Raw genomic sequence first — 27,912 nt, forward strand, 5'->3', positions numbered from 1 at the left:
GTGTCCTTGTCACCCTCCTCTAATCATCGAACCCTAGATCTCTACTTCCAAAAGATTTCCTCCTATTTCAAAAGAATCTCCCACCTATCCTATCAATCCCTCTCCTCCTACTAATGTTTAAGGGATGCATTACCTTCTACATGACATGTTTGAAGAGATGCTATTGCTACATACTCTACCTCTATCATAGTCCATGAAATACAGTCTTGTTTCTTTCTTACCCAAGACACCAATATTCCTCTCAAGAGAATGCTCCACCACTGGTACTTTTTCTCTCATCTACACTTCATACTAAATTTTCATTAGTGTATGCACATAAGGTGAAATCATGTGATCTATCATATCATAGTCCATAACTAAGTATATTTTTTCAAATATCTAAAAATAATTTCCAATTCTCTATAATGCATCGCTTTAGAATTTGTGTCAAATCTTGTCACAATTCTAACTACACTAGCTATATTAGGTCTAGTGTGTGTCAAGTATTTCAATCCTCCAATTATAGATCTATACTTTTTCTTCTCAATGGTAGGGGATTCATCTTTGCTAGACAATTTATATCCAGTAAACATAGGTGTGCCTATAGGTTTATAAATTTCCAAACCAAATCTCTTCAACAAGTCCTTAAGATACATAGCTTGTGATATGAAAGTACCATCCTAATTTTTGTACAATTTGCAATCACAAGTACTTAATCTCACCTATCATACTCATTTAGAATTATTTCTTCATTTCTTCAAATTTTTCTTTGCTTGCTTCATCATTTCCTCCAAATATTACATCATTTTAAAACACCTCAACAATTAGTAAACCACTTTCATTATTCCTTAAATACAAATTACTATCAACATTTCCTTTTACAAATCCCAAACTTGTCAAGTACTTATCTAGTCTTGCAAACTAGTATCTAGGTTATTATTTCAATCCATACAATGCTTTCCTCAATCTGCAAACCATGTCTTCTTTATCTTTCAAGGAAAAACCATCGGGCTTCTCAATATATACTTCTTCAAATTCTCCATTTAGAAAGGCTTATTTTACATCAATTTGATAAAATATAAACTTATTGTTAGTTGCATGTGCCAAAAAATGTTCTAACTGCCTCTAATCTAGCAACATGTGCAAATATTTCTTTGAAGTCAATTCCTTCCTATTGTGAATAACCTTTATGTACCAATCTTGCTTTTTATTTCTTATAACCTCGCCTTCTTAATTCATCTTATTTATAAATATGCATATTTTTCCAACAACATTCTTATTAGGTTACGTCTAGGAACCAATTCCCAAGAATTATTCTTTGTAGGGTACTCAAACACATCCTTAAGCAAAGGTTTTGTAAATATGTCTATTATTTGATCCTTGTGCTAACATACTCAAATTTGAATCTCCCCCTTAAGAACATCTCTCCCTAATAGAGTGATATTCCATGTGTTATTCTCTCTTGAAAGAATATTTTCTTCTCTCCCCCAAAGAATGTTTTCATGTATTATTCTCTCCCCCATTGAAATCAATGACAAAGGTATCATTATGTCAATATTCTGCATATGATCTTCAAAAAACTCAAGTGTCCAAAGATATTGCTAAATGCCAGTACCAAGAGTCCTTTATGACTTAACTCAAACACAAATACTATCCCATAGGAAAAGCATTATGCATCTAGTCTAGATGAAGAAATAGTGCTCTGATACCAAATCTTATATAGTAAAATCCATCAAGATAACTGAGAGTAGGGGGTGGTTGAATCATTTATTAGATTGAAAAAACTCTCAATATCCATGTTAAATATAAAATATGTAATCAATAAGTGCAAGAACCATAGAAAGAAAACCATACATAGTAAAACCAAATTTGTTAACTAGGAAAACCCTAGTGGGAATGATGAACACAAGATGTTGTGCTAATATAAATGGTCCTTGTGAAAGGATGGACCATGTTAGGAGTCAATGAAATATGTTCAGTACATATCGGTCCCTGTTAGGATATTTCAACCCTATCAGGAGTTGTACCAACCCTTTTAGGAGTTCATGGCAAGATAGAAAGACCCACTATCCAAACAACTTAAGTATTATCCTCATAGAATAATATAAGCATACATCAAAAGTTGTCCAAAAATAACTTATCTTGCTAGATACAGACACTTTGTAAGCTCACCATGCCTAAACTATACCAAATTCTTCTCTAATCCAAAAAATATGGACATGTAAGCAAGAACAATACACTATATGATCTTACAAATCAAACCACACTTTACATCAAGGAAAAGATCTTTTCTTTCTACCAAGTCCTAAACAAGTAATTGAGTTGGCCTTGAGCCTTTCTCAATTTATAATAATAAAATAGGACCATCTTAAGATATTACATTATTTAATATACCATATTTTCATAATTGCAAACAAACTATCAACTTGCAGTCTTCATAACTCTTCACATGTTCAACATCTGACTTTTCTCACTTGACTATCTTTACTATATATCCAATATTTGTTTTAGTGCACTCAACTAGATTCCATCTCTATTTTCATGGATAATCCAAACAACAATAACTATTTTCTAGGAAAAAAATTTGAAATATGCCTTCACCAAATCTTCAATAACTCAAACCAATCTCTCTCTCTCTCTCTCTCTCTCTCTCTCTCTCTCTCTCTCTCTCTCACACACACACACACACACACACACACACACACACACACACACACACACAATTGTAGCATCTAGACACTATGTAGAACATGCCACCAAGTGTGCACAGCATCATCTTTAATCCTCAAACTATGCAAATCCAAGCTCTATTAGTTTTTTAGTTAGTGTTCATAGAATAACATGTATGTTGACACCAATGGAAACTATTGTGATAAATGAAACATATAATCACTATATCTCATCTTCATTATTCCTAGTATACTCCTTGATAGGAATATCATCAACATTCATGTTAACATTGATCTGATTTCTAGGATCTAGGACTATTACAGATAATGTTAACCAATTACATAAAGTTAATTTTAAAGCTTTAATAAAGAAAAATTAATGTAATTGCAAATAAGAAAACACAAGATGAGATGATAGAAAGAGAGATAGAGACACAACACATTTGATTTCGGAGTTCATCCAGGAAGGACTACGTCTTCGGGTCCAGCTCCGATAGGGGGACTAATTTGATTAACTTCAATAAATCAATACAAATGATTTGTGACAATTCCCTTCAAGCACACGCAACACAATTCCTCTATGTGCAGGAAAAATCACTAAGTCTCCAAATACATAAAATCTCTCTCACCATTTGCATAATTTCTCCCTTAATTTTCATGCCTTCAAAAGGCCCCTAAACCCTCTTTTTATACAAAATATTTGCCTAATAATAGGGCAAAACAAGATTTTACAAATTTAGACCCTTACAATAGTCTATCTTCGAAATAAGACTCATTCCTATTTTTGAAATTTGTCCTTATTTAATAATTGTCTTTATTTAGGCAAGAGGGAATCGGGCTTGATATACTTTAAATAAAATCTATGCTAAAAATATCACAAGCCACTCACGTGGCGCAATGGCAAAGGAGATTTTGAAAACGCATGTAATAGAGGGAGGTCGGTGGTTCCAACCACCACACCGACCTCTAGCCTTTAACTAAACTTAGCACCATTTCAAACCATATAATAAACATTTGTCTAACATGTTTCAAAGGCCACCAATGGTGTAATGGCCACTGGCCAGATTTTGGGGACCGGTGGTCATGGGTTCAAATCCCGGCATCGTCAACAATTTATTTATTTATTTTTTAAAATTTATTATTATTTTTTCCACCTCTTCATCTTCAACTTCAATCGGACATATCTTTCACATAAAAACTCCATTTTTGAGGAAATGAACGCCATTGGAAAGCTCTCGACAAGATCTTCAATTTGAAACCCATTGTTGACCACTTTCGAGATGATTATTTTTTTCACCTTTTGATGACCTTTGTACCTGGTTTGACCAAACTTTGACTGGCTATAACTTTTGCATATGAACTCCTTTTTTGCTCATTCAAATTGCATTGGGTGCATAATTTTGAAGACTTTAAAATGGTGTTGATTGTTGGAGTTTTGGAGATACTTCAATTTTTGGTGAAAATATCCCCCGGATCAAGCCTCCCCACTGAGAGGCTTTCAGATCACTGAAAGTTTGGATTACTTGGAAAGTAGGTGAGGGTATTTCTCCCTCACTTTACCAATCTCCATCCATCTTTCCTTGCTTGGATGCATCCTTTTCAATCCCACTCAAAGGTATTCAACTGGTCCTCTTCATGAAGTTCTAACATTCCTATCAAGGATGACATCTTCTAGCAATTCTATCATATACTCTGGTGAAAGATCATCAACTAATGGAACCTGAACACTGATGTCTTCATCCAAGACCATTGGAGGCTCATAGAACTTCAGATTCTCAACATTGACAACTAAGTAAATTTGCATGTATGGAGGAAGATTAAGGCGGAAGGCATTAGTACCAATCTTTTCTAGGATTTCAAAAGGACCATACCTGATAGGCTTGAGCTCCCTTCCTTCACCTTGCATTCTTTCCTTACTGATATGTAACCAAACTCTATCACCAACTTGGAACTGATGATCAATGTGATGCTTATCATGGCAAGCCTTGTATTTTTCTTGGCTCTACTCCAACTGTGCTTCTACTGCCTGATGTATTTCTTGGACCTTCTAGATGAACTTCAAATCCCTTTCTGCATCATGGTGTCCATCAATGATATTGTCCTTTCCAAAAGCAAAATCCATTGGTGTTTTTGGCAAATATCTGAAGCAAGTCTCAAAAGGAGACCTCTTTGTAGAAGAGTGTGCTGCATGGTTGTAAGCGTGTTGCACATAGTGAAGACTTTCATCCCACAACTTAGGATGCTTGCGGCAGTAACCTCTAAGTAGATGAACCACTGTCCTATTGACTACCTATGTCTGTTCGTCAGTCTGTGGATAGAAGGCTATACTCTTCTTTAGCTTGGTATCCATGAGTCCCCACAAAGATGACCAAAATTCCCCTAAGAATCGAGAAACTCGATTCAATACAATGGAAGTGGGTAACCCAAAATAAACCCATACATTTTGAAAGTAGAAATGAGCAGTTAGTTTAGCAGTGACTTTCTCTTTACAAGGCATTAAAATACACATTTTGTTGAACCGATCAACTACTACATACAAATAATCATGACCCTTCCTAGACATAGGTAAACCCCCCACAAAGTCCATAGACACACTTTCCCATGGACGGGATGGTACAAGTAATGGTGTGTACAAACCAAATTTCCTATTACTTGGCTTACTGGTTGCACACATTACACATCCTTTTATATACTTGGTGATAGTTCCCAGCATACAAGGCTAGTAACAATATTTCTGCAATTGAGCTAATGTCTTACTTACCTCAAAATGTCCTACAATCAAAGAGGTGTGTGCTTCATGGATTACATGTGCTTGTTCATCTTTAGGAATGCATAGTTTGCCCAAGTGGTACAAAAAATTATCCTGCACATGGTAATCTTTCTCTTCCACATGTTTACCCTAGATTAAAGTTGTATAGATATCCTTAAAGTCCTCATCATTAGAATATTGTTTCTAAAAACTTTCATGAACCATAGAACTATTCTGAAGGATTATCAAAGCATTCTTAATAGGAGGCCTAGAAAGCATATCTACTACTTTGTTATGGGAACCCTTTTTATACTTAATTACCAAATGAAACTGTTGTAGAAAACCCATCCACCTAAAATGCCTACTCTATTGCAACTTAGATTGTGAGTGCAAATATTGTAGGGGCTAGTGATCAGTGTGGATTATAGTTTCCTTTCCCATTAAGTAGTGCTTCCATTTTTTAACACTCTTAACTAAAGCATAAAGTTACTTATCATAAGTAGGATAGTTACTTACTACTCTCAAAAAAGTTTCAAAGTGGTAGCAGACTGGTTTACCTCCTTGCATGAGTATAGCTCCCATGAAAAACCCGCTTACATCTATCTCAATCTCAAATGGTTGATGTAAATCTGGTAAAGCCAGAACTAGTGCGGTGCTCAACTTTTCCTTCAAAGTGTCGAAAGCGTTCTATTGTGGACCTCCCCACTAAAAAGTTGCCTTAGTACTAGTCAATGCATGCAATGGTGATGCAATATAAGAGAAGTTTGCAATGAACTTTCTCTAGTACTGAACTGCACCTAAAAAGCTCCTGACTTCTGTAACTGTACTTGGCTTAGGCCATTTTACAATACATTCGACCTTCGCAGGGTCTACTTTCAATTAACCATTTCCTATGACATAGCCTAAGTACACTAAGGATGTCTTTGCAAATTCGCATTTTGACATCTTTACATAGAGTTTTTCTTTTCTCAATACATCAAGAACTTTCTTTACATAAATTACATGATCATCCCAAGACTTACTAAATACAAGAATATCATCTAGATATACAATGACAAAATCATCAATAAAAGGATGAAAGAAATCATTCATGACTCTCATGAATGTAGTTGGTGCATTACAAAGCCCAAATGGCATAACCAACCACTCGTAAAGTCCCTATTTTATCTTAAAAGCAGTTTTCCAAATATCATTTTCTGCTATTCTTATCTGATGATATCCGCTATGTAAGTCTAGCTTAGTGAAATAAATTGCATGTTTCAACTGATCAAGTAAATCATCAATTCTAGGAAGAGGGTACCTGTTCTTTACCGTTATCTTGTTCAAAGCCCTGTAGTCAATGCACATTCTCCAAGTCCCATCTTTCTTTGGAACCAATACAATAGGAGAACCACAAGGAGAAGTACTAGGATGAATAACTCCTTTCTCCATGAGCTCCTGAACTTGCTTCTTGATTTCCTCATTCTACAAGACTGATAAGCAGTACATGTCGATATTAGGAAGTGGCGCTTCTAGCTGCAACTGAATTTCATGATGTATCTCTCTTTTGGGAGGCAATCCCTTCAGTTCCTAAAACAAGTCATCGTAGGCAGAAACAACTTTGACCATTTCATCTTTATGTTTTGGATCACATCCCTTAAATGCCTCAGATGTTTCATCTTCTTTGGCTTTTACAATCATCAGCACAAAATTCTTACTACAGTTGACTAACCTTTTCATCTGACTAGCATTAACTAGTGCCAGATTAGTCTTAACCTTATGTGCCCGTACAATGTATTCAATTTTATCTTTAAACAGATGATATTTATTTTCCCCCCTATAGAAAATAGCTTGTCGATCATACAAATAAGGATTCCCAAGTACAAGACCACAAATATCTAGAGGGACTACATTAGGTTCTACCTCATCTACGAAGTTTGCAGTGATAGCAAATCTTAACTTACATTGCGTGGTTACCTATAATTGCGCATCATTGCAAACCCATCCAAGAGGATATGGCTTTGGATGAGGTGTTGTAGTCAGATTGAGCTTCTTAAAAATTTCCTTAGATATCAAATTAACTTGAGAACCCATATCAAATAATGTATCAACCTTATTTTGCTTGATGACAACTCGAATGTGAAATAATTCATTCCTTTTCTTGTCATTCTTAGGAGAAGAATCTTCACTTGTACTTGCACTTATGCTAGAAGAACTGGTAGCTGATGAAAGAGAAATACCTTTTCCTTTACCTTGGATCCTGGTAGCAATGATCTTTGTTTCATCTCCGAAGTTAGATCCAAGATCCTGTTGAGCTACAGCAGCAGTCTTTTGTTTGCCTTTATTTCCACCAAATCGCTTCGGCCTCTTTTCAAGATGCAACTTCCAACACTTAGAATCATCATGCCCTTCTTTCTTGCAATGTGAGCATGTGGATTTCTCACCCTCTTTCTTTACCGTAGCTGTCTTTTTACCCTTCCCTTTGCCTTTGGAATTTTCCTCAGACTTAGATGGCTTTTTGTCAGACTTATCAATGAAGGTACCCTTACCTCTTGACTCTAAATGTGTTGCTTGGACACATACTTCATCCAAATTACAAAGATTCAGGACGAGAATAGAGTGCCTTAGGTAAGAATGAAGACCACCTATATACTTGAGTAAAGTGTCCTAGGTATACAATGGGACATTTAACGAAATAGCCCTTTTACAAAACTCATGGGTGTACTCTTGGAAAGATTGACCTTTCCCTTGCCTAAAATGTTGCCAGCTCATCATTAATTGTTGCATATGGCCTAGGGGGTAGAATTGCTTCTTTAAAGCACTAACAAATTCTAACCAAGACATATTTAACTTACCATGTTTTGAAGTTTCATGCTGGGTCCTACTCTCCCACCAAGTTAGAGCTACACTTCCTAATCGAAGAGTGGCTAACTGAATTCTATCAACATCATCTACAAGGTTTTGGACTCTACAGTAGACTTCTACTTGATGAATCCAGTCATCTAATTTCTCAGCATTTAATTCCCCACAATATTTTGGCAAGTCAAATTTTACATCCAACTTTATTCGAGGCTTATGTCCACCCTTAAAAATATTAGAAGACTCAAAATGTGTAGATGAAGGAGAAGAAGGGGAAGAAGGAGAAGAGGGAGGAGATGGAGGCTCATGATCAGGATCATCATCAGCGCCTTTCTTTTTCCCTTTGTCATCATGAGTTGCACGCCTTCGCATCTTCTCTTCTCTTTCTTGTAACAAAACTTCTACCATTGTTTGCAAACTTTGGAGAGTCTTCTAGACATTTTGATCTTTTGAACCTTGTCCACCACCTTTATCTTCCATCTGAAATGGTGGATTAGCTCTTCATTTTCCGATCTCAGGATTATATTCTTCAAGATCACCTTCGACTTGATTCAACCTGGATCTTGTTAACATTCAAATTTGCAATACTAGTCCAACCTGGCTCTGATACCAAATTTGATTTGATTTCTAGGATCTAGGACTATTACAGATAATGTTAACCAATTACATAAAGTTAATTTTAAAGCTTTAATAAAGAAAAATTAATGTAATTGCAAATAAGAAAACACAAGATGAGATGATAGAAAGAGAGATAGAGACACAACACATTTGATTTCGGAGTTCATCCAGGAAGGACTACGTCTCCAGGTCCAGCTCCAATAGGGGGACCGATCAATTAACTTCAATAAATCAATACAAATGATTTGTGACAATTCTCTTCAAGCACACGCAGCAAAATTCCTCTATGTGCAGGAAAAATCACTAAGTCTCCAAATACATAAAATCTCTCTCACCATTTGCATAATTTCTCCCTTAATTTCCATGCCTTCAAAAGGCCCCTAAACCCTCTTTTTATACAAAATATTTGCCTAATAATAGGGCAAAACAAGATTTTACAAATTTAGACCCTTACAATAGTCTATCTTTGAAATAAGACTCATTCCTATTTTTGAAATTTGTCCTTATTTAATATATGCCTTTATTTAGGCAAGAGGGAATCGGGCTTGATATACTTTAAATAAAATTTGCGCTAAAAATATCACAAGCCACTCACGTGGCACAATGGCAAAGGAGATTTTGAAAACGCATGTAATAGAGGGAGGTCGGTGGTTCCAACCACCACACCGACCTCTAGCCTTTAACTAAACTTAGCACCATTTCAAACCATATAATAAACATTTGTCTAACATGTTTCAAAGGCCACCAGTGGTGTAACGGCCACCAGTCAAATTTTGGGGACTGGTGGTCGCGAGTTCAAATCCCAGCACCATCAACAATTTATTTATTTATTTATTTTAAATTTATTATTATTTTTTCCACCTCATCATCTCGAACTTCAATCAGACATATCTTTCGAATACGAACTCCATTTTTGACGAAATGAACATCGTTGGAAACCTCTCGATGAGATCTTCAATTTGAAACCCATTGTTGACCACTTTCGAGATGATTATTTTTTTCACCTTTTGATGACCTTTGTACCTAGTTTGACCAAACTTTGACTGGCTATAACTTTTGCATATGAACTCCTTTTCTGCCTGTTCGAATTGCATTGGGTGCAAAATTTTGAAAACTTTAAAATGGTGTTGATTGTTGGAGTTTTGGAGATACTTCAATTTTTGGTGAAAATATCCCCTGGATCAAACATCCCCCTAGCACTGGTAAGTTTCCCCTAGAATTAGGACTGATTTCAATCCATGAAGGTACGAGAAGTATCTGAAAGTGATTGGTGTTATGCATTCAAAGCAGGAAAGCAAAAAGAAAGAACAACTGTACAAGAGACAGGAGTTTTGCCAATAGATGGTGCATGTTGAACAGTAGGCACCTATTTACTAGCTTTTCACTATCTTGGTAGAGATTCTATTTTTGCTACCATGTCACCTATTTGCCAATTTTTCATTAATGAAACTTTTTCTATTTCTTTTTTTTTTGGTTCTTTTCTCATCTTTTAATTTTTTTTTGTATATTTCTCATTTTTTATTTTTTAATTTTGTCAATCAATTTGTATTTCTCATTTTTTTTTTTTTTTGATATTATCAAGGTGACTATTACTAGGTTTTCACGAGGATAATAGATTTTTTTCATGACATTTTTCATTTTTTTTTCTTTTCAAGATATTTAGCTATGTACAAATAGCTTTTAGTAAAATACCAGCTATAGAATGTTTTTAGGTGAAGAGCATTGACCAACTCCTTGATTTTTTCTCCTTTAGTAGTACAGAGTTTATACATGTTTGATCCAAATGTTGCAGTAATCATGTATGGACCAAGACACTTTGGCTCAAACTTACCCTTCTTATTTGAATTGTAACAAGTGGCCAGTCTTCTTTTTTAATATAAAATCATTTCTTTCTTTTGGTCAACTTGTTTGGTGTGTCTTCCCAACATTGAAAAAAGGGCTTAAAATCAATAAGCCACACTTGGATATAGGCTTTAAAAAGAACACATTTTCCTTTTAATCTCCAAAGTTTTCTTCTTTATGTTTTCTCCTTGCATCCTTGTTGAAGAGTTTGAGGGAAACATAATTAAAGGATATTTATTTCTATTTTTAGAGTCCATGCCTAGATAAGTGAACATTAAAGGGCAATTGGTGCATACTCTTGATTTTTATTTTCCACATTAGATGATCATTCTAGATACCCTCTTTTGCAATGAGGAAACTCTATATTGTCTTCAAGCCTTAGAAGACTTTGGAATATCTACACACTAACCAAAAATACATATATTAATTTTTAGATATAAAAATGATATAAAGGCAAAGCATACAATGTTTATTACTTGTAGATTCTATTTTAAGAAAACCATAAGAAATTTATTGGTAAATAGATTGTTCTTTTGATTTAACTCTTAGATGCCAAAATTTATGAACAATATCTAGTTACAACAGTTGGAAAGTTGCTTCTGAAAAGACTAACCTTCCTCTGAATTCTTAGGTACAACTCTCTATTCCAATATGATTTGCAGTGAATTATGTTTGTTTCTAAATCTAAAATGGGGTGTGTTCTTAACTCGAGGTAAGCCAAGCTAGGCCTAGACATGAACTAACTTAGGCAAGAAATGGAATTTAAGATTGATTAAGTTTATGAATTCACACATCTCATGAACCCATGAGACTCAATGATTTCATAATGCATACTAACTAATACTAAATTGATTTAGTAGTAAACTAACTATAGAGAAAGAAAGAATAACTTGAAGAGAAACACAAAAAGGATTTCTCTTGAACCTATGATGACAATACTATAATATTTTGCTTGTTATGTCAAAACAGGGGAATGAAACTTTGTTTGTTCCTTGTTTTAATTCAGATGAAAGAGAAATCATCCAATTAACATAAAATAGAATGGAATGGGAAATAATTGACACAAAATACCATTCAATTGTCTCTGTAACATCAAGTATTTCACACCAAAAAATTAGTTGACCTTTTATTAATCTTTCATTTTAATACATAAAGGATTCTAAGATGACCGTTACAAAAGAAGTTTAATCGGTTCATCTCTTTAGAAATGACAAATGGAAAGAAGCGAATTTGTCCATTACAATCATTACAAAAAAATACAAAAAAGGTAGAATATGAGTCACTTCGCCTTCTTTCCCTTTTTTGATTTTGTCTTATAAGCTTTGTCGGTCACAATGATTGGAATAAGTTCCTCATGCCAATGTACATGTACATTAGTATATCTTAAGAGCCATTTAGAATGCTCTTTGGCCAAATCTTTAACAATACTGAATTGGTCTTGTATTTCCTCCATGGCCACGTGTACAGACCAACCAAGTTTTTGGAGTTCAAAAACTCTATTCTAGTGACTAGAAGATATCCCCATCAAACTATCTATGTAATTGGAGAAGTTTGTTAGAATGACAGTTATCCCAAAGATTCCCTTCACTTGTCCACTAGTCTGAGAATCCATATGTAGACGTCTTAGGAGTTCATAATCTCTATCCTGATCCTTCTTCACTTTAGCTTCAGTTTCCTTAAGCCCTTCCTCTACTACCATGATTATTTTGAACTTGAACTGCATGCTCTAAAGCCACTCAAATAAAGGCTCATCTCCTTTAGGCAAGATCTTTGCTTCGATAGTCTCCCTAACCTTCATGTGGATAATCATCCTCAACAAATAGACACAATCATCATTCTTAGTTTTCTTCACGGCCAAGGTGGTTCTATTTGTTGAAATGTTGTACTTCTCTATTTCCAACCTTAGTTTGGCATTGTCAATCTATTCTATAATAGTGAGTCCCTCCAATTTGAGTTTCCTACTCCATTCTCTACCAATTTGCCCAAAGTGTTTATCTTCTTGGAGCTAGGAGATGAGTGCTTGGACATCAGTAGCAATAGGATCACTAGTAATAGGCATTTCAAAAATGCTTGCCAATGGAGTGACCAATTGCTTGATGAAGTCATTTAGTTCATGGATTTCTGCCTTCATCTTGACCATCGACAACTTAAGACTTTCTAGCTATCCTTCAATCTCTTCATTTGTTGACTTCCATAAGCCAACCTTGGTGTCATGTATGGCCTCCCCAAGATCCACAAAGTGTAAGGCAAAATCATCTGTACACATATCTTCAATTCTTCCCTCTTTGGTAGGCTTTCCAATCTCCATTGTCAGATGCCCTATTTCAGGATCTTGTCCAAGGATGGACAAGGTCTTTTTCTTTTTTACCTTACTTAGTGCTGATCCAAAGCGAATAACAAGAGATAAGGTATCCTTGTTGGGAGCTCTTTCATCTCTTCTCTTCCTCTTTCTATCTAGGGTGTCCTCCAGCCATGAATCTGTGCTTATCACCTTGGAGGCAGTCCCAAGGGAATATATGCTAAACATCTTTCTCTTGATTAGGGTGATTGTTCTCGCAATCAAAGAGAAAGGATTCTTCGAGGCTTGTGAAATGAGCTTTGAAGAATCTAGGCCCTTATCTGCCTCTGAAGTGTTCTTTATTGCCTCAATAGATTCAGTAGACTTGCTATCATTGCTTCCTCCATCTTCTAAATCCACTACTTGCACTTGGGGACTTTATTGCCTCAACAGATTTAGTAGACTCGCTATCGCTGCTTCCTCCATCTTCTAAATCCACTACTTGCACTTGGGGACTACTTGATAGGAGAAGTGTACCACTTATAGATGGAACTGGACTACTATGAGGCAAGAGGGCCAGAGTGACTACATTATCTTTTGGTTCCTCTGCCTTCTTCTTTTCAGCTTTTAATGGAGTTCCAATCACTAGGAGGGACCCATCTTGACAAGTCTTGGCTATGGAAATATATTTTTGGGAGATTGATCACCTCCATCTAATGGTTGAGCCAGCCCTTGGGTAATGGCCAAGGTTGTACCCAATGTATTGCCTTGGGAAGAGGAAGCCACTACAACTATTGGAGAAGCTTGAGCGGTTGTACTTTTGCTTCAACTCCTTCTAGCTATGGTCCATTCAACCCATTTCTTGGTCCGTTTGATAATCTAGGCCATCATTATATCTAGCTCCTCTCCTGCATCTTCATAAGGTTTTGAGTTCATCAGAGTGCCTCTTAGCTTGGTTAGATAAGTGTTACTATACATGTTCTAACCATCATCCTCTACTCCTTCTACATCAATATTAACTTTATACATTTTTCCTTGATCAATTGTCAGTGTGGTGAGAGCACAATCATAGATCGAACTCGTCCTTGTGATCAGCCCACTAGTCTTCAATGGTGGTGATGTGTTTGATTACACTTTCAATCTACAACACCTCCCTTGCATACCCATTTGAATCAAACATGGGCCTCAAGACTTCATACATCTCCAACTTATACTTCATTTCAAACACCTTTAGCATGTTCTTGACATCAAAATGGATTTCACAACAAAAAGCTCCCACCTTCATAGGGAATTTGTACCCTTTCTTCCTTAAACTCCCACTCAACACATTCACTTGAGTGGCTTGTTGTACAATCTTGATCACACGATCATATCATTGGGATATCTCAGCAGCTTCAAGGGGAAACCATCAAAAGCTAGAAGATGCAAATACAAAAAGGATGAAAATTGGATGAAATAACTCCCAAATTGGCTGATGGCTACCATGGCTTCAAGACTAAATCTCCTTTCTGGACATCACTGAAGCTCTCTACCAATTATCATGGTGAATGCATCATTAACCTTAATATACTTTGCATAACTATTTTCCAATTGTAAATATGGGTAAAACTCATAACACTTCACATCATCAGGAAAATTTTCCACTCTTGGAAGGCCTAGCCATTGTTGTAAAGAAGCTAACATATAAATGAGGAAAGAGGACATATAGAACGTGTTGTAGAACTTTGCAACATGAAGAGCACTGGACAGAATCTTGCTTACCTCATGAGCCCAATCAATATATTGGGTGTCAAAGTAGATGGCTTGCACCAAAAAGAAATATTGCTCAACAAAATTGAAAGCTTCTACCTCACCTTTCAATCTATGTAAGAGGACCAAGACTTCATACATCTCCAACTTATACTTCATTTCAAACACCTTTAGCATGTTCTTGGCATCAAAATGGATTTTACAACAGAAAGCTCCCACCTTCATAAGAAATTTGTACCCTTTCTTCCTCAGACTCCCACTCAACACATTCACTCGAGTGGCTTGTCATACAATCTCAATCACATGATCATATCACTGGGATATCTCAGCAGCTTCAAGGGGAAACCATCAAAAGCTAGAAGATGCAAATACGAAAAGGATGAGAATTGGATGAAATAACTCCCAAATTTTCTGATGGCTACCATGGCTTCAAGACTAAATCTCCTTTTTGGACATCACTGAAGCTCCTTACCAATTCTCATGGTGAATGCATCATTAACCTTAACATACTCTGCATAACTATTTTCCAATTGCAAGTATGGGTAAAACTCATAACACTTCACATCATCAGGAAAATTTTCCACTCTTGGAAGGCCTAGCCATTGTTGTAAAGAAGCTAACATATAAATGAGGAAAGAGGACATATAGAATGTGTTGTAGAACTTTGCAGCACAAAGAGCATTGGACATAATCTTGCTTACCTCATGAGCCCGATCAATATATTGGGTGTCAAAGCAGATGGCTTGCACCAAAAAGAAATATTGCTCAACAAAATTTAAAGTTTCTACCTCACCTTTCAATCTGTATAAGAGGACCAAGATATCAATAATCTTAGGTTTTAGATTAGTCCCAAACAAAGTCTTAGGAACCTTACTCTTGGTGTTCCATGGTTTTTGGAACCATGTCTGCATGATTTCCTTCCTCTAGATCATCTTCTTAGCAAAGAACTCAGAAATGGCTCCTCTAAATGTCAAATTTGAAGAGTCCTCTCATTTTAGAACTTGTAGGCAATTCACCACATTTTCTCTGTCGATGGAAATCAACACCGTGTCATCTGGTAGCACAATTTGCCTTGTGTTTGGGTTGTAATGATTTATACATTCATAGATTAACTCTGGGGCCTGGACTGGAACTAGAAAACCAACTGCCTCAACTAACCCACATCCTTGGAGCTTCTCAATAATGGGATGGATTGGTTCTAACTTCACTCTCCTATGGAAATCCTTCATGTCATAAAAATGTAGGGATGTATCTATGAAGTCCTACATTTGGGACTTTATCTCGTTCAACCCATCAAAACCTGCAAATTTGGTTTCCATTCTTTTGAAATTGAATTTTGAATTAAGAAACTAAGGAGAATAGCTAATATAACAGATACTAGCTTTTTGAAAAAGTTAAGGACTTTAATAGAATAATAGTTCAAGAAAAAGAGTGGTAGTTTGTTAAACTATGTAAATCAGTTTCTGGATTAGATTGTGTGGAGATTTTTACCATCAACATTTCGAATCACACTATGTAATCCATCATCAGGATGAGAAAGCAAGAGATGTCAAACAAAGTAAGTGATGATGGATCACGTAGTGTGATTTGAAATGTTGATGGTAAAAATCTCAAAACAATCTAATCCAGAAACTGATTTACATAACCATGATGGATTGTGGAAATCTGATCGCATTAGTTTATTAAACTGTTCATGTATCCATATATATGGGAGCCTCAATTCATCTGCTGATCTTCAAAATTTGCGCCACACAAATGACTTGAAGTAGAGATCCGTTGAAATAGTAAATGTGTGATTTTAACAGATATCTTGGGGTCTTTTCACTATTACGTTGGTCCAATGGTAACTTTCTATCTTCCCATTTTCATTTAAGTTTTAGGAATTTACCAATAGAGTACTCCATGGGAAAATATTCGCTAAGTTAAATTCTGGTGCATTAACTCTTTCTTGTAATGGTTAGATTCTTTCTAATATCATCTTAAGATAATTTATGCACAAATTGTGGGTCCAATTTGATTTCCAGATTGATTTTCTTTAAGATCTAGGAAATTGTCTTCATGGGTTAGAAACCCACCGAGGAGAAGACAATTTCCAATTCTCTACCCATGCTTCCCTTTAAATTGGCCTTTAGACCATTTTTCTTTTTGAGTTCGAAAATGTCTATGGGAAGTGCAAAAATTCTATAGGGGCCCACTTTTTGTTTCTTTTCCTTTAGAATTGCCTTTTGCAGAAAACCAACTTCATGAGTTGAAAGCCTACTGAGGAGAAGTTGGTTTTGAGTTTTCCACTAGGAATAATTATGAGAGCTTGTGATGAATCCTAAAATTTTTTTGTAAATAATCGTAAAGGGAACTTAGATTCGCCATAGGGTACCTTGCTATTTTCTTGCTTTGATCCATATGCATCATTTGGTGCCCTTTGCGGGAAATTGTCTTCATGGGTTGAAAACCCACCGAGGAGAAGATGAATTTTGAATTTCTGCAAGCTTTTGTTTCCATTGAGAAAGTGATAGACTAAAAGCATATATAACTTGTAAATGATCATTGCATAAGCAACACGAACCTCCATCAGATCAGGCACTAACCTACCCATATGACCCCTTAGACAAAATGGAGAACCACCCAATTATGAAATGTGAGGAGGGAGAAAAGGAGAAATTTGATGGAGACTCATTCCACCTAAGAAGGCTTAGACCTAGACTCAAAAACAACTAGGAACTCACTAAAGCACAAGTTCTCACTTTTACTAATCAGTTAGGGGCTGAAAAGTGGGGCACAAAACTATCATCTCAGACAATTAATTCTTTCAACTTAAACTTAAAGGGAAAAATAAATTAGTCTGCTAAGAAACCATTGGACATGTGAAGTATATTGTTATCAATTTGTTGTCTATTTATTACATATTAACCAACAAACAAAAAATAATTAATGAGGGAACATATTTGCGAGGGCAAAATATATTAAAGATATAGAAGAATTAAACTCAATCAAGCTTCTTGCCTATAAGTTGAGATCAATTATGGATACAATTAGAGAACAAAGAAAATACATTCATTTTGAATGTTTGTAATTGTATCTCTAAGTGACCTCCATTATCAATAAACTACAACCCAAGGAACATAACTCTATCCATGTTTTGTTGAGCCCTCTCATTTGCAATGCTATAAGTATCTATTAGCCTTGTGCATGCAATTGTTTATAGCATCATGACTTTAGAGGTATTTGTAGTTCTTCAACTTTGTTTTCTATTTTAATCATTTCAAAATAATATTTACATTGAAGAAATATATTATTTTTTGTGACTAAAGTGGGAAGAAAGTTCTTAATAAAGAACAATTCACTTATGAATTAATGCAAGTACTCTTGTAAAACAAATATGAAGCTCAGTTGTTGTTCGGGTGTTTACTTGTTTATCAATTACCAATTACCATAATTGAGCTAACTTAATAAAAACCAAAGCTTAACTAAAATTAGAAAATAATACAAAGATTGTTCAAGCATAACTAAAATTAGAAAATAACACAGAGATTGCAATAGCATGCTATCAAAACAACTTAGAGTATAGATATTCTCTGTGGTTATAAACTAGCAATCACACCTAAGGGTGCAATAGGTACTCTAAAGAATATCATTGGTATTAAATAATAGAATATAATATGAACTTTATTGTTGATTCACGTCATGAACTTAGATAAATATGATCATTTTCATGAGACAAAGTAAATGGCTTCATTTCCACAGATGTACAATATGCATACATTTTATCCAATGTCTTGACATGTTTGTCAAGAAAGTTTTTTTTGTAGACATTTCTAACTGATAAAATAATCTCATTATGGGTCATATAATAAGTTTAATGAGTGATAATCATTTGCACATTTAATATAGGAAACCAACTACAGTAGAAGAATGAAACCAAAGATTAGCGGCATTCTACATCTATATACTTTATAAAAATACATGTCATCATTGATGTAGTAATCTATAAGAAAGTTCAAGTATGATATACATAATTAATTTGAAGAATTAACAACCCAACGATATCATAGCTATTAAGCTCCTATATATCTATGACAAAGTACCCCGGAATATTACTGTTAGCTATCACCATCACAATATTCAAACACCAGTTATGAATGAAGAGACCATGAAAGGATACAATTAGTAAAGAGAGACTATTCATAACTTAGGAACATGACTGCTCATTCCAGTGTAACTTATATAAAGACTGTCTGAAATCACTCAGAAGGCATCAAAGACAAAGAATGGACTCGTATAATTGAAAATATCACAGTATTATTTAATCTTAATGGAAAAAATAAGAGATAAATATATTTGATGTTGTTCAGAAGGAAGAGATAATAAAGGAAATGAATCATATGGATTGTAATCATGTGGTTAGTTTATTTGGTTGTTGTGATAAACATTTCAGCTGCTGATGTAACAGTATCACTGCTAGTAATGTCGATGATATATACCGTTATATTTTGACATTAAGAATTTCATATCAACAATAGTGCAGCGGAGAGCTTCTAGCAACAATACTGTGCAAGACGGGTTGAGATTTGCCGATGCTGTGTTGCTGAACAAATTTTGCAGTGCTGCAGTGATCAATGGCTCTCCTAGATAGTGGTGGTTGGCATTACGACTTCTTATATCATATTCAAGGATGAGACCTGATCTTTACTTAGGATATTTATAGGGGAGGACAAATTACTAGAATCCCATAAGCAATTTATGTCTTGAAACCTAACCATTTAGACACACACTACGAAATCTTTGACTTTTATGCCTACTCCAAATCCACAAGGAAATCTTTGATATTTATGCCAAAGTTATTGAGCGCACAGTTTGGCGGTTCGACCATAGCTACAGGTGGGGTGAGACTCTAAATATTTACAGATATTTACAAAAAACTAGACATTTACAGTCACTTCACTTTACCAACATTTCTGAAACCCTCTTCTTCTTAATACTTCTTGAAAGCTCTGGACAAAAACAGGAAGAAGAAAAAAGAATAAATTGTAACAACAAATTCTCCATAGAAAGAGCCCGACTGTAATCTTTCGCGAATTCCATCTCAATTACTTCGGAAATCGTGAAAACTGAGAGGAGGGATGGTACCTGTGAGACTGTTATAGCCGAGGGCCAAATCCAGTAGAGACGTGCACTTCCCTAGAGCATTTCGAATGCTCCCGCTTAGATCATTGAAGGACAAGCGGAGATGCTGTAAGTTGCAAAGGCCGCCGAATTCTTTTGGTATTCTCCCTGTCAAATTGTTGAATGAAAGTCTGATCCACTGGATGTGCGTGCAATTGGCAAGAGATGTGGGGATGGAATCGTAGTCTCAACGCCTTCAATTGGCCAATCTTAGGTGGAGTCATTGCCCTCAACGAATTATCAGAACGATTGAGAACTATTAGTAAAGGTAGTAAAGATAGGTATTGTGAAAAGTAGGAACAAAATCTCTGGCAGGCCGCAAAAATCTGCGTGAATTAATGTCACGCCCTCCCAGAAGCTCTACACTGCCAGCAGGAAAACATGTGGTGCAACTGCCAAAACTCAAGCCATGTGGCCTGCAGTAATTCTGCCCAAATTGTAAAGCAGAGGAAAAATTAGGTCCACAATTGGAGCCTGATTTTCATGCATTTCCTTTAGCTGAACCAGTAGATCTTCCAACTGTGGATAACCATATGATTTTATGGGATACACTGACACACAACATAAGAGTTCTGATCAAGCATTTCAGCTAGGGAACCATTACACGATAGTTTTCCATCATAAATCCTAAAGAAAGCGATATTCGCAGTGGAAAATAGGATTGAAGTCCACCTAAGCCTACTAGAGCAAGGATAGAACTTATGGGTACGGATACCATATGAAATTATCCATTAAGTAGCAGAGTTAGTTGTAACAATAGGGGGTGCCGACTGCAGATAAGAGATTTTTAATGTGTTTTCCCCTCCAAAAACTACAAAAGTGGAAGACATTTTAGGGCTGAAGTTAAAAAGAAAAGTAGATAATAAGAACTACTATAAATGACCCTCACATGCGATAATTTTCTTAAAATATTTTAGTGAAAAGTATAGAGATAAGATGGAAACAATTTGAGCACCAAATAGATAAGCATGATCCACATAAAACTAAATAACACAACATGTACGACCACTTTATAACCTTAAATATTTTAGAACAAAGAGCAGCTTATGTTTGCAAAATAATTTCAGATGGCCAAATTATACACTTCCGATTATGTTTTGCCCCTAATGCCAAATGCCCACCTATCACCCTAACGACTTGTAACAGTCAAAAACATTGAATGCACGGTAGGTGAGTTTGAATTTGAAAAGAGAGGGAAAAATGTTTTCTGCAAGAAAACAAAAGAAATGAATCTAATTCATTTGATTAGTTGGAGCAGCAGAGAAGAAGAAATCACTTGCAAAGTAGAGAAGTACAAGAGCACATAGCAGAGAAGGAAATCAATTAGTAGATCAAGTCAGAGTTCAGAAGACAGAAGGGTTTCAGTTTCATGTTTGCAGTTGTACGTATTGGATCTTTTGTCATTCTCTAAGTTATTATTGATTCGACCTGTGAAGTAATGATTGCTCTAGGCATTGTTGTATGCAGCCATTAGAGTTGTAAGTTTAAAATTTAAAGTTATATCCGTTTGGAGATTTTTGAGTTTTCTGGTTGAAGCCGAATGCTCCTAGATTTTGTAATAATTTTGTTGAATAGAATATAAGCAAGCAAGCAAACAAACATATCTTATTGTTCTCTTCTTCTATTTAGCATTGCATGTTTTCCATTTGAGAAGTTCATAGTTGAAATATTCATCCTTCGGCTTTCTGCATTTTAATGGCAGCCTATTATACTACCAACTCAGTGTAGTCTTTGATTGGGTTATATCTCTGTTATTTTTGTCGAGCTCACTCGGCATCCTCTTCTGTCGAGCATCACCCTACAATAGTGACCGAGCTCACTCGACATCTTCATTGCCGAGCACACTCAACATACACTATTGTCGAGTTGCCCCCTTTGTGCCGAGTTACTCAGCCTCTTCTTGTGCTGAGTTCACTTGACACCCACTACCTATTACTTAGCATCCATTGTGTACCGAGTAGTTTGTCACTCAACAGTGAAATTTTATGTGTTGTGATTTATTTTTCACAGTTTTTCCATGCAAAAAAATTCTAGCACCAATGATAGCTATGAAGAGCTCTGCTACTATACTGGGGGCATAACCAAGCATGAAAGCCAATAACATGAGTACACTTTAATCGAAAGATAAATGTGAGCCTCATTGAACTATCATGTTGTGTGCCTACATATTCTAGAGCACAAATATTTTCTTTGAGTTGTGGGTTGCTCAAGATGGATAGATTTGTGTAGAGCTTCTCTGGCAAGTATCCTATCATGTTCTTGGGTAGACGATGCCAACACAATCCCTCAAATTTTGGTTATGCTACACAACCATGTAACATCTACAAGGGTAGATGTTAGAGAGAGAGAAAGGCATTAGGGGTTAGAGAGAGGGGATTAGGGGTTAGATCTAGAGAAAGTGGATAGGGGTTTGAGAGGGAGATAGAGGGGTTAGGGGTTCGTTAGATAGATAGAGAGCGATTCTATGTTAAAGTGAGAGGGGATAGGGGCTACGGGTCAGAGAGAAAGGTGTAAGAGGTTAGAGAGATGGGGGTTAGAGGTTAGAGAGGGAGAGAGCAATTAGAGCTCGGTGAGAGAGGGGGGTTAGAGAGAGGTTAGGGGACAATGGAAGAGAGAAGTGGGTTAGGGGTATATGAGGTTAGGGGTCTTTTTTTATGCAAATAGAAGGTTTGCATGGTTTTGTGCACATGCATTATTTTAAAGCATTTAAAGACACCAACTTATATCATAATCCATTTTCATAATTGTCTACTATATATTTTGAATTGACATACATTAGTCATGAAGATTCATAAAAATATCAAATTGAGGGATATTATAAATAGAGTTGAATTTTAATATGGCATAAAAATATATCTTCTACATATACATGATGTTAAGCCTTGTAAAATTATGTGTATCAGAAGAAATATAAATATAGAGCGAACAATCATTGGAGTACACTTGTTCTTTCTCACTTGAAAGTAAAAGTATAAACATGTGAAATTATAAAATATAATTTTAAGTACTAAGGTGTAATAGCAGACTTCTAATGTTTGTATAATCTCAATATTATTATAGAAAATACTTTTCAAAATTGATGATCTAAAATAAACAAATGAAGAAGCATTAACTTTTCATATATTTGAATGATAAAAAAATCATAACCACTTAAAACAAAATCTAAAAATAGTACTAAATCTCATATCTTTATATGTAGCCTTGTTTATCTTGTTACATAGTAAATAAAGAAAACAAATTGCATAGTATTTTTACTGATGATAATAGGGAAAAAATGTCTAAAGTTATACTCGATTTTCATAGGCTATCTCCCTTTTTCTTTGTTGTTCCAAATTACTCCAGAAGCCAGCTTATGAAAATGGACATATAACTTTTGATAATGCTTTTGTTTTTTCTATTTACATTAATTTAAAACAAAATAGACTATTTTTTCTACTATATAAGAAAAAGAAGAAGACTATATTTAAATATATACATAAAATAAATACTATTTTCAAATTTTGTTTCAAGATTGTATGATTTTCTTTTTGTAATTCAAATATATTAAACTTTTATGCTTTTTCGTTTAAATTTTTTTTTTTTGTTGATGTTGGGATTGTGCAAATAGTAAAGTCTTCTACTATCACTTAGTAATTAAAAATATATTCTATGATTTCACATGGTAATAAGGGCATTTAAGATAAAATCATATCTAATCTTAATTTCAAACGAAGAACACATGTATTCTCCCATGACTTCTAGAACCTCTGCATTATATTTAATGTACGTTTTAATGGGAAGACTTTTTAAAATAACATTATCTTTGTTTTGTGCAATGCAAATTCTGAACAAAATGAATTATTAAATGTGAAGAAAATAAAAATGGAATTAAAAAAAAAAAAAAAAACTTGGTTAATAATAGTTACCCGTCTCTCTAAAATTTGTATATATTTTTCATGTCCATATAATAAATCTCTACCATTGATTTTATCTTCTTGTTTAGAATGTAGAATAAAATGCAAATTATTATATATGGTGCATAATTTTTAATATGTTAATAAGATTGTTTTCATAATGGTTGCATAAAAAATACAATACTTGATGACTCTTTCTATACTTAAAATAATATTATTATTTGCTAATCTTTGAATTCAAGTGTATAGGTACTCATGTCCAATGAGATAAGGAAAATATAGTTCTATTCACCTAATATATATTCAGGGAAACAATTTAGCTCCATCAAATGAATCATGATTAGATAACATTGTCGCTATTGCCTTACCCATAGGAAGGCTAGTACAAAAATTAAGTGTTACAAATGCGTGTCACACTTTTATAAAGGAAATGACTAAGACTAATTTATTTTTAATAAACAATTTACTAAAAAGTGGGTCTCCCATTGGCAAATTTTAATGCATTTTGTAGTTATAAATTATATTTTAAAAGTAGAAATATAGTTAGTAATAAATAGAAGTGTTGACAACACATTGAAATCGTAGTTTAAATTAACAAGAACCATTTCTCGACTTGTGAAGCATTGTGAATTAGCAGAAATGGAGGAAAACTTCTCTCTCAACATTGTTGGGCAGGAATCAGCGTTCAAGGGTTCAATCTATATAACCTACATGGAGAAAGTTTTTCTACAGAGCCATGAACAATTTTGGGTAGCCTTGAAATTGTGTTTGGAGAAGAATTTTTTGATAATTCGATTAGAGGTTGAGGTCTAACCTCGATATTTTTTCACTATTTCTAGCAATGGCCCTAATGGTTGCAAACTTGAAGCTTGAAGTGTGAAGTGATGCTATGGCCATGCATTGAACCCAAAGGGGTGTTGGGTTGGAGGCGGTAGTTTACTTAGTGGAGCCCGGGATTATATTGATGAGTTATCGTCCATGGCACCTGATAAGAGGTGACCTAGGGAAATCTTTACCCCTCTTGGTATGGACTTTGGGCACATCACCAAAAGCTCACTTGTCAAATGCTTCCTTAGGATGGGTGAAATTGGGTGTTTTCCTACAAACTTTGGGAATTTAGAGTTTTTATTTGTAGCGGATTGGTGTTACCATAGAGGAAGGTCATCAACTTTTGATTGATAACTCCACCAAATGTGGATGGGAATCCTATCATTTGGTGATAGATTCAACATAGGAAGATGACTCATAGTGAGGCGTCGCTTGAGATTGAGGAGCATGGTCAAATAGATGGCGGTGTGGTTGCAGGCCTTAGAGCTTTTTTGGAGGCTTCACCTTTTTCAGTAAATAAAGCTTCAATTCAAGTATAGGGAAAGCTTCAAATTTCTTATTAAATGATGGGACAATGACTTCATTTTCCTCTCCTCATTTTCATGATTCAACAAACTATAATGAATGAAAGAAGCACTAATTTTGCAACAAGGAAATAGAATCACACCCACTTAAACTAATGATCTCCTTTCATATTGTGTGCTTATGGTGTAAATCATAGCATCTATACTAGCGCTTGTACCCTGGCGATAGGGTCCAAGAGTATAGCTGATAGGCGTTGCTGTTGCAATGTGCAATGTGCAGTGGATACAGTTTGTTTCCAATTTGTATGCAAGATTTTGCTTCAACAACCACTTCAACGGTTCCATTCAACAATTGATAGGCATTAGGTTCACAAGCTTAATTTTATCAGGAAACAATTTCAGCAGAGCTTTCTCATCTTCCATCTACAACCAGCAACAAGCTATCAAGGAGCCTGCCTTCAAGTGTTTCAAATTTCTCTTCTCTGGAAATTCTCAACATTACAAGCAATGATTTTGATGGAGAAATTCCTCAAGACATAGGAAACATCACTACCTTGGGAATCCTCCACATGAGTAACAACAATATCAGGGGATCCCTTCCATCCTCTCTCAGATATTGCAAAGAGTTGAAAATTTTAGATTTGGTAAACAACAAGATTGAAGGGTACATCCTTGACTAGATTAAAGACTTCCAACAGTTGCGTATTTTCAATTTAAGGCCCAATAAGCTTAAAGGCATGATATCTTCAGAGATACTGTAGCTCTGAAATTTAGATCGTTGATCTTTCGAAGAACAATCTAATCGAAAAACTTCCTACCAACTTCTCTGGCTTGCAAACAATGATAAATCAGAGCACCTATTCCTATTTGATAGGATACAATTACTATATTGCCAATTTATTCTTTGGAAATGTGATAGACTTGTTTAACAAAGGCCAACAAATGCAGTATCTGAAAATGCTCTCCATCTTTACTATTATTGATTTATTAGATAATCAGTTAACATGCAAGATTCCAAAGGAGTTGGGAGTTCTCAAGGCTCTGATATCATCGGATATTTCTAGGAATAGATTCACAGGAGAAATTCCAGGCTCCATAGGGGATATGCATAGGTATATGAAATTTATATGCATACATAACCTATTAAACATCATAATATGCTGGAAAATAGAGCCACTGAAGAACCTTACATTTCCTATACAAACTTTAGCTAAGCATGCATTCGGAATACAGTCATTAAGTTAAATTATGAAAATATTTACATAAGAGCTTGTATTGTTGAAAATGATTTTCAACATTTTGTGGGTTTTATAGAGAAACTACTATAAAGAAGTTTCCTCTGCTGTCTTTATAACTATTTCTAGCATCTCAGAGCTATCATCAAGAGTATTTCCTTTTGTCTAGCATCTTAGCATCTCTAATGCTGCCTTTGGCTGATCCATTGGGACCATATCACCTGCATCATGGACCTAGCTAGGACACCAAAGCAGAAATTCCATGAATTAAAAATAAGACAATTATATATGGAAAACAATTGTTAACCACAGAGTGCATTTTACCTTGAGGAAACTAAGGGATTCGTGACTGGTTGTTAAACTTTCTTCTTTGTCATCAACAAGGAAGGATCCATGGAATTCAACCATCTTGAGTTACCTAAAAGAAAGTATTGAAAGATTAACTTTAAATTTTCACACTAAAAAATTTCAACTGAATGAAATAGATATGGCATGTTATTTGGAGCATCATTACCAAGCCAACTGCAAATAAGATTATATTCCCCTGCGTATACTAACAGCTTGACTCCATCCTCTATGAGAGCAAGAATGCCTACTTCAAGATTTCGCATCCAGTCTGTAACCATAGCTTCATAAACAATAGTGCTAAAGGAGACAAATGTTTTATCACCAACTCCCAGAGCATCCCTAACAGAGATAAAAGAGATAATTTCTCAAGTTTAAGAGATAAAAGAGATAATTTTTCACATTGATATCCTCATCTATTGACATACAGTAGTTGAAAATTGATGTGCAAATCAAATATGACGCAAAACAAGTAATGGTCCCCTTGGTACCTGGCAAGACATCATATTAACTATGATGGTAATATAATGATAGTCCACATTATGAACCTAAATTGAAAAACCTAAAATGAGATGATAAACACTGAAGGTACAAATAACGAATGATTAATTTTATCTCGGATAATGAAAGAAACAAAGCAACGATAAATTTATCTAAGATAATTTTATTTCTCACAATGATGCAAAGGAGGATTAGATCTTCTGTTATGAAACCATTAATCTATGGCTGAAAAAATACCAAAAGCATGAATCCCTAAATTAATTAAGGGAAAGAAACAAAAAAATCGGAAGTCCTATATTAATGGCCGAAACAAACATAAACCTAAGGCTTTGGCTGCTAAAAAATGTCAAAAAAATAAATCAGAAAGAAGAATGATTACAAAGTGATGGATCAGGCAATTTGGCTTATCTCCAAAGAGAATGCACATAGTTGAATCATTGTCGATCATTCGAGGAAAGAATCCTCATTTCCATCCATACAGGAAAATAGCCAAGAAATTTATTTAAAAGCATAACAACCAAAAAAGAAGAAGAAATTATTTTCCAATGAAAGCAATTGCGGTGGTATATGGCATATCTGTAGAGCCGGCGATGCCCTAATGGTAGACCCGTGGCCTCCATCAGTCCGCAGATCAAATGTCCATGGTGACACCCGTGGACCCTCCATCCCTCTTGGAAGCAGCTATCTGGCGACACAGCTATAAT

At 35.1% G+C, this 27,912-nt stretch overlaps 1 long non-coding RNA gene and 1 other non-coding gene across 2 annotated transcripts in view; both read right to left on the minus strand.

Moving 5' to 3' along the window:
* LOC149568785 (uncharacterized) overlaps window positions 1-20,102 on the minus strand; it is a 46,337-nt gene extending 26,235 nt beyond the window's left edge. The window contains exon 1 of the long non-coding RNA XR_016361703.1: window positions 19,847-20,102. This is a non-coding gene — a long non-coding RNA (uncharacterized LOC149568785). The remainder of the gene's footprint in view (window positions 1-19,846) is intronic.
* A 7,491-nt stretch (window positions 20,103-27,593) lies between these two features.
* Window positions 27,594-27,681, minus strand: LOC149568786 (small nucleolar RNA Z103). The gene has a single exon (XR_016363168.1). It is a non-coding gene; the product is annotated as a small nucleolar RNA Z103 (small nucleolar RNA).
* Window positions 27,682-27,912: the final 231 nt, after the last annotated feature.

Source organism: Cupressus sempervirens, chromosome 3 (genome assembly GCF_028749045.1).
Source record: "Cupressus sempervirens isolate cs-2001-9-10 chromosome 3, ASM2874904v1, whole genome shotgun sequence".
NCBI classification, from domain to species: domain Eukaryota; kingdom Viridiplantae; phylum Streptophyta; class Pinopsida; order Cupressales; family Cupressaceae; genus Cupressus; species Cupressus sempervirens.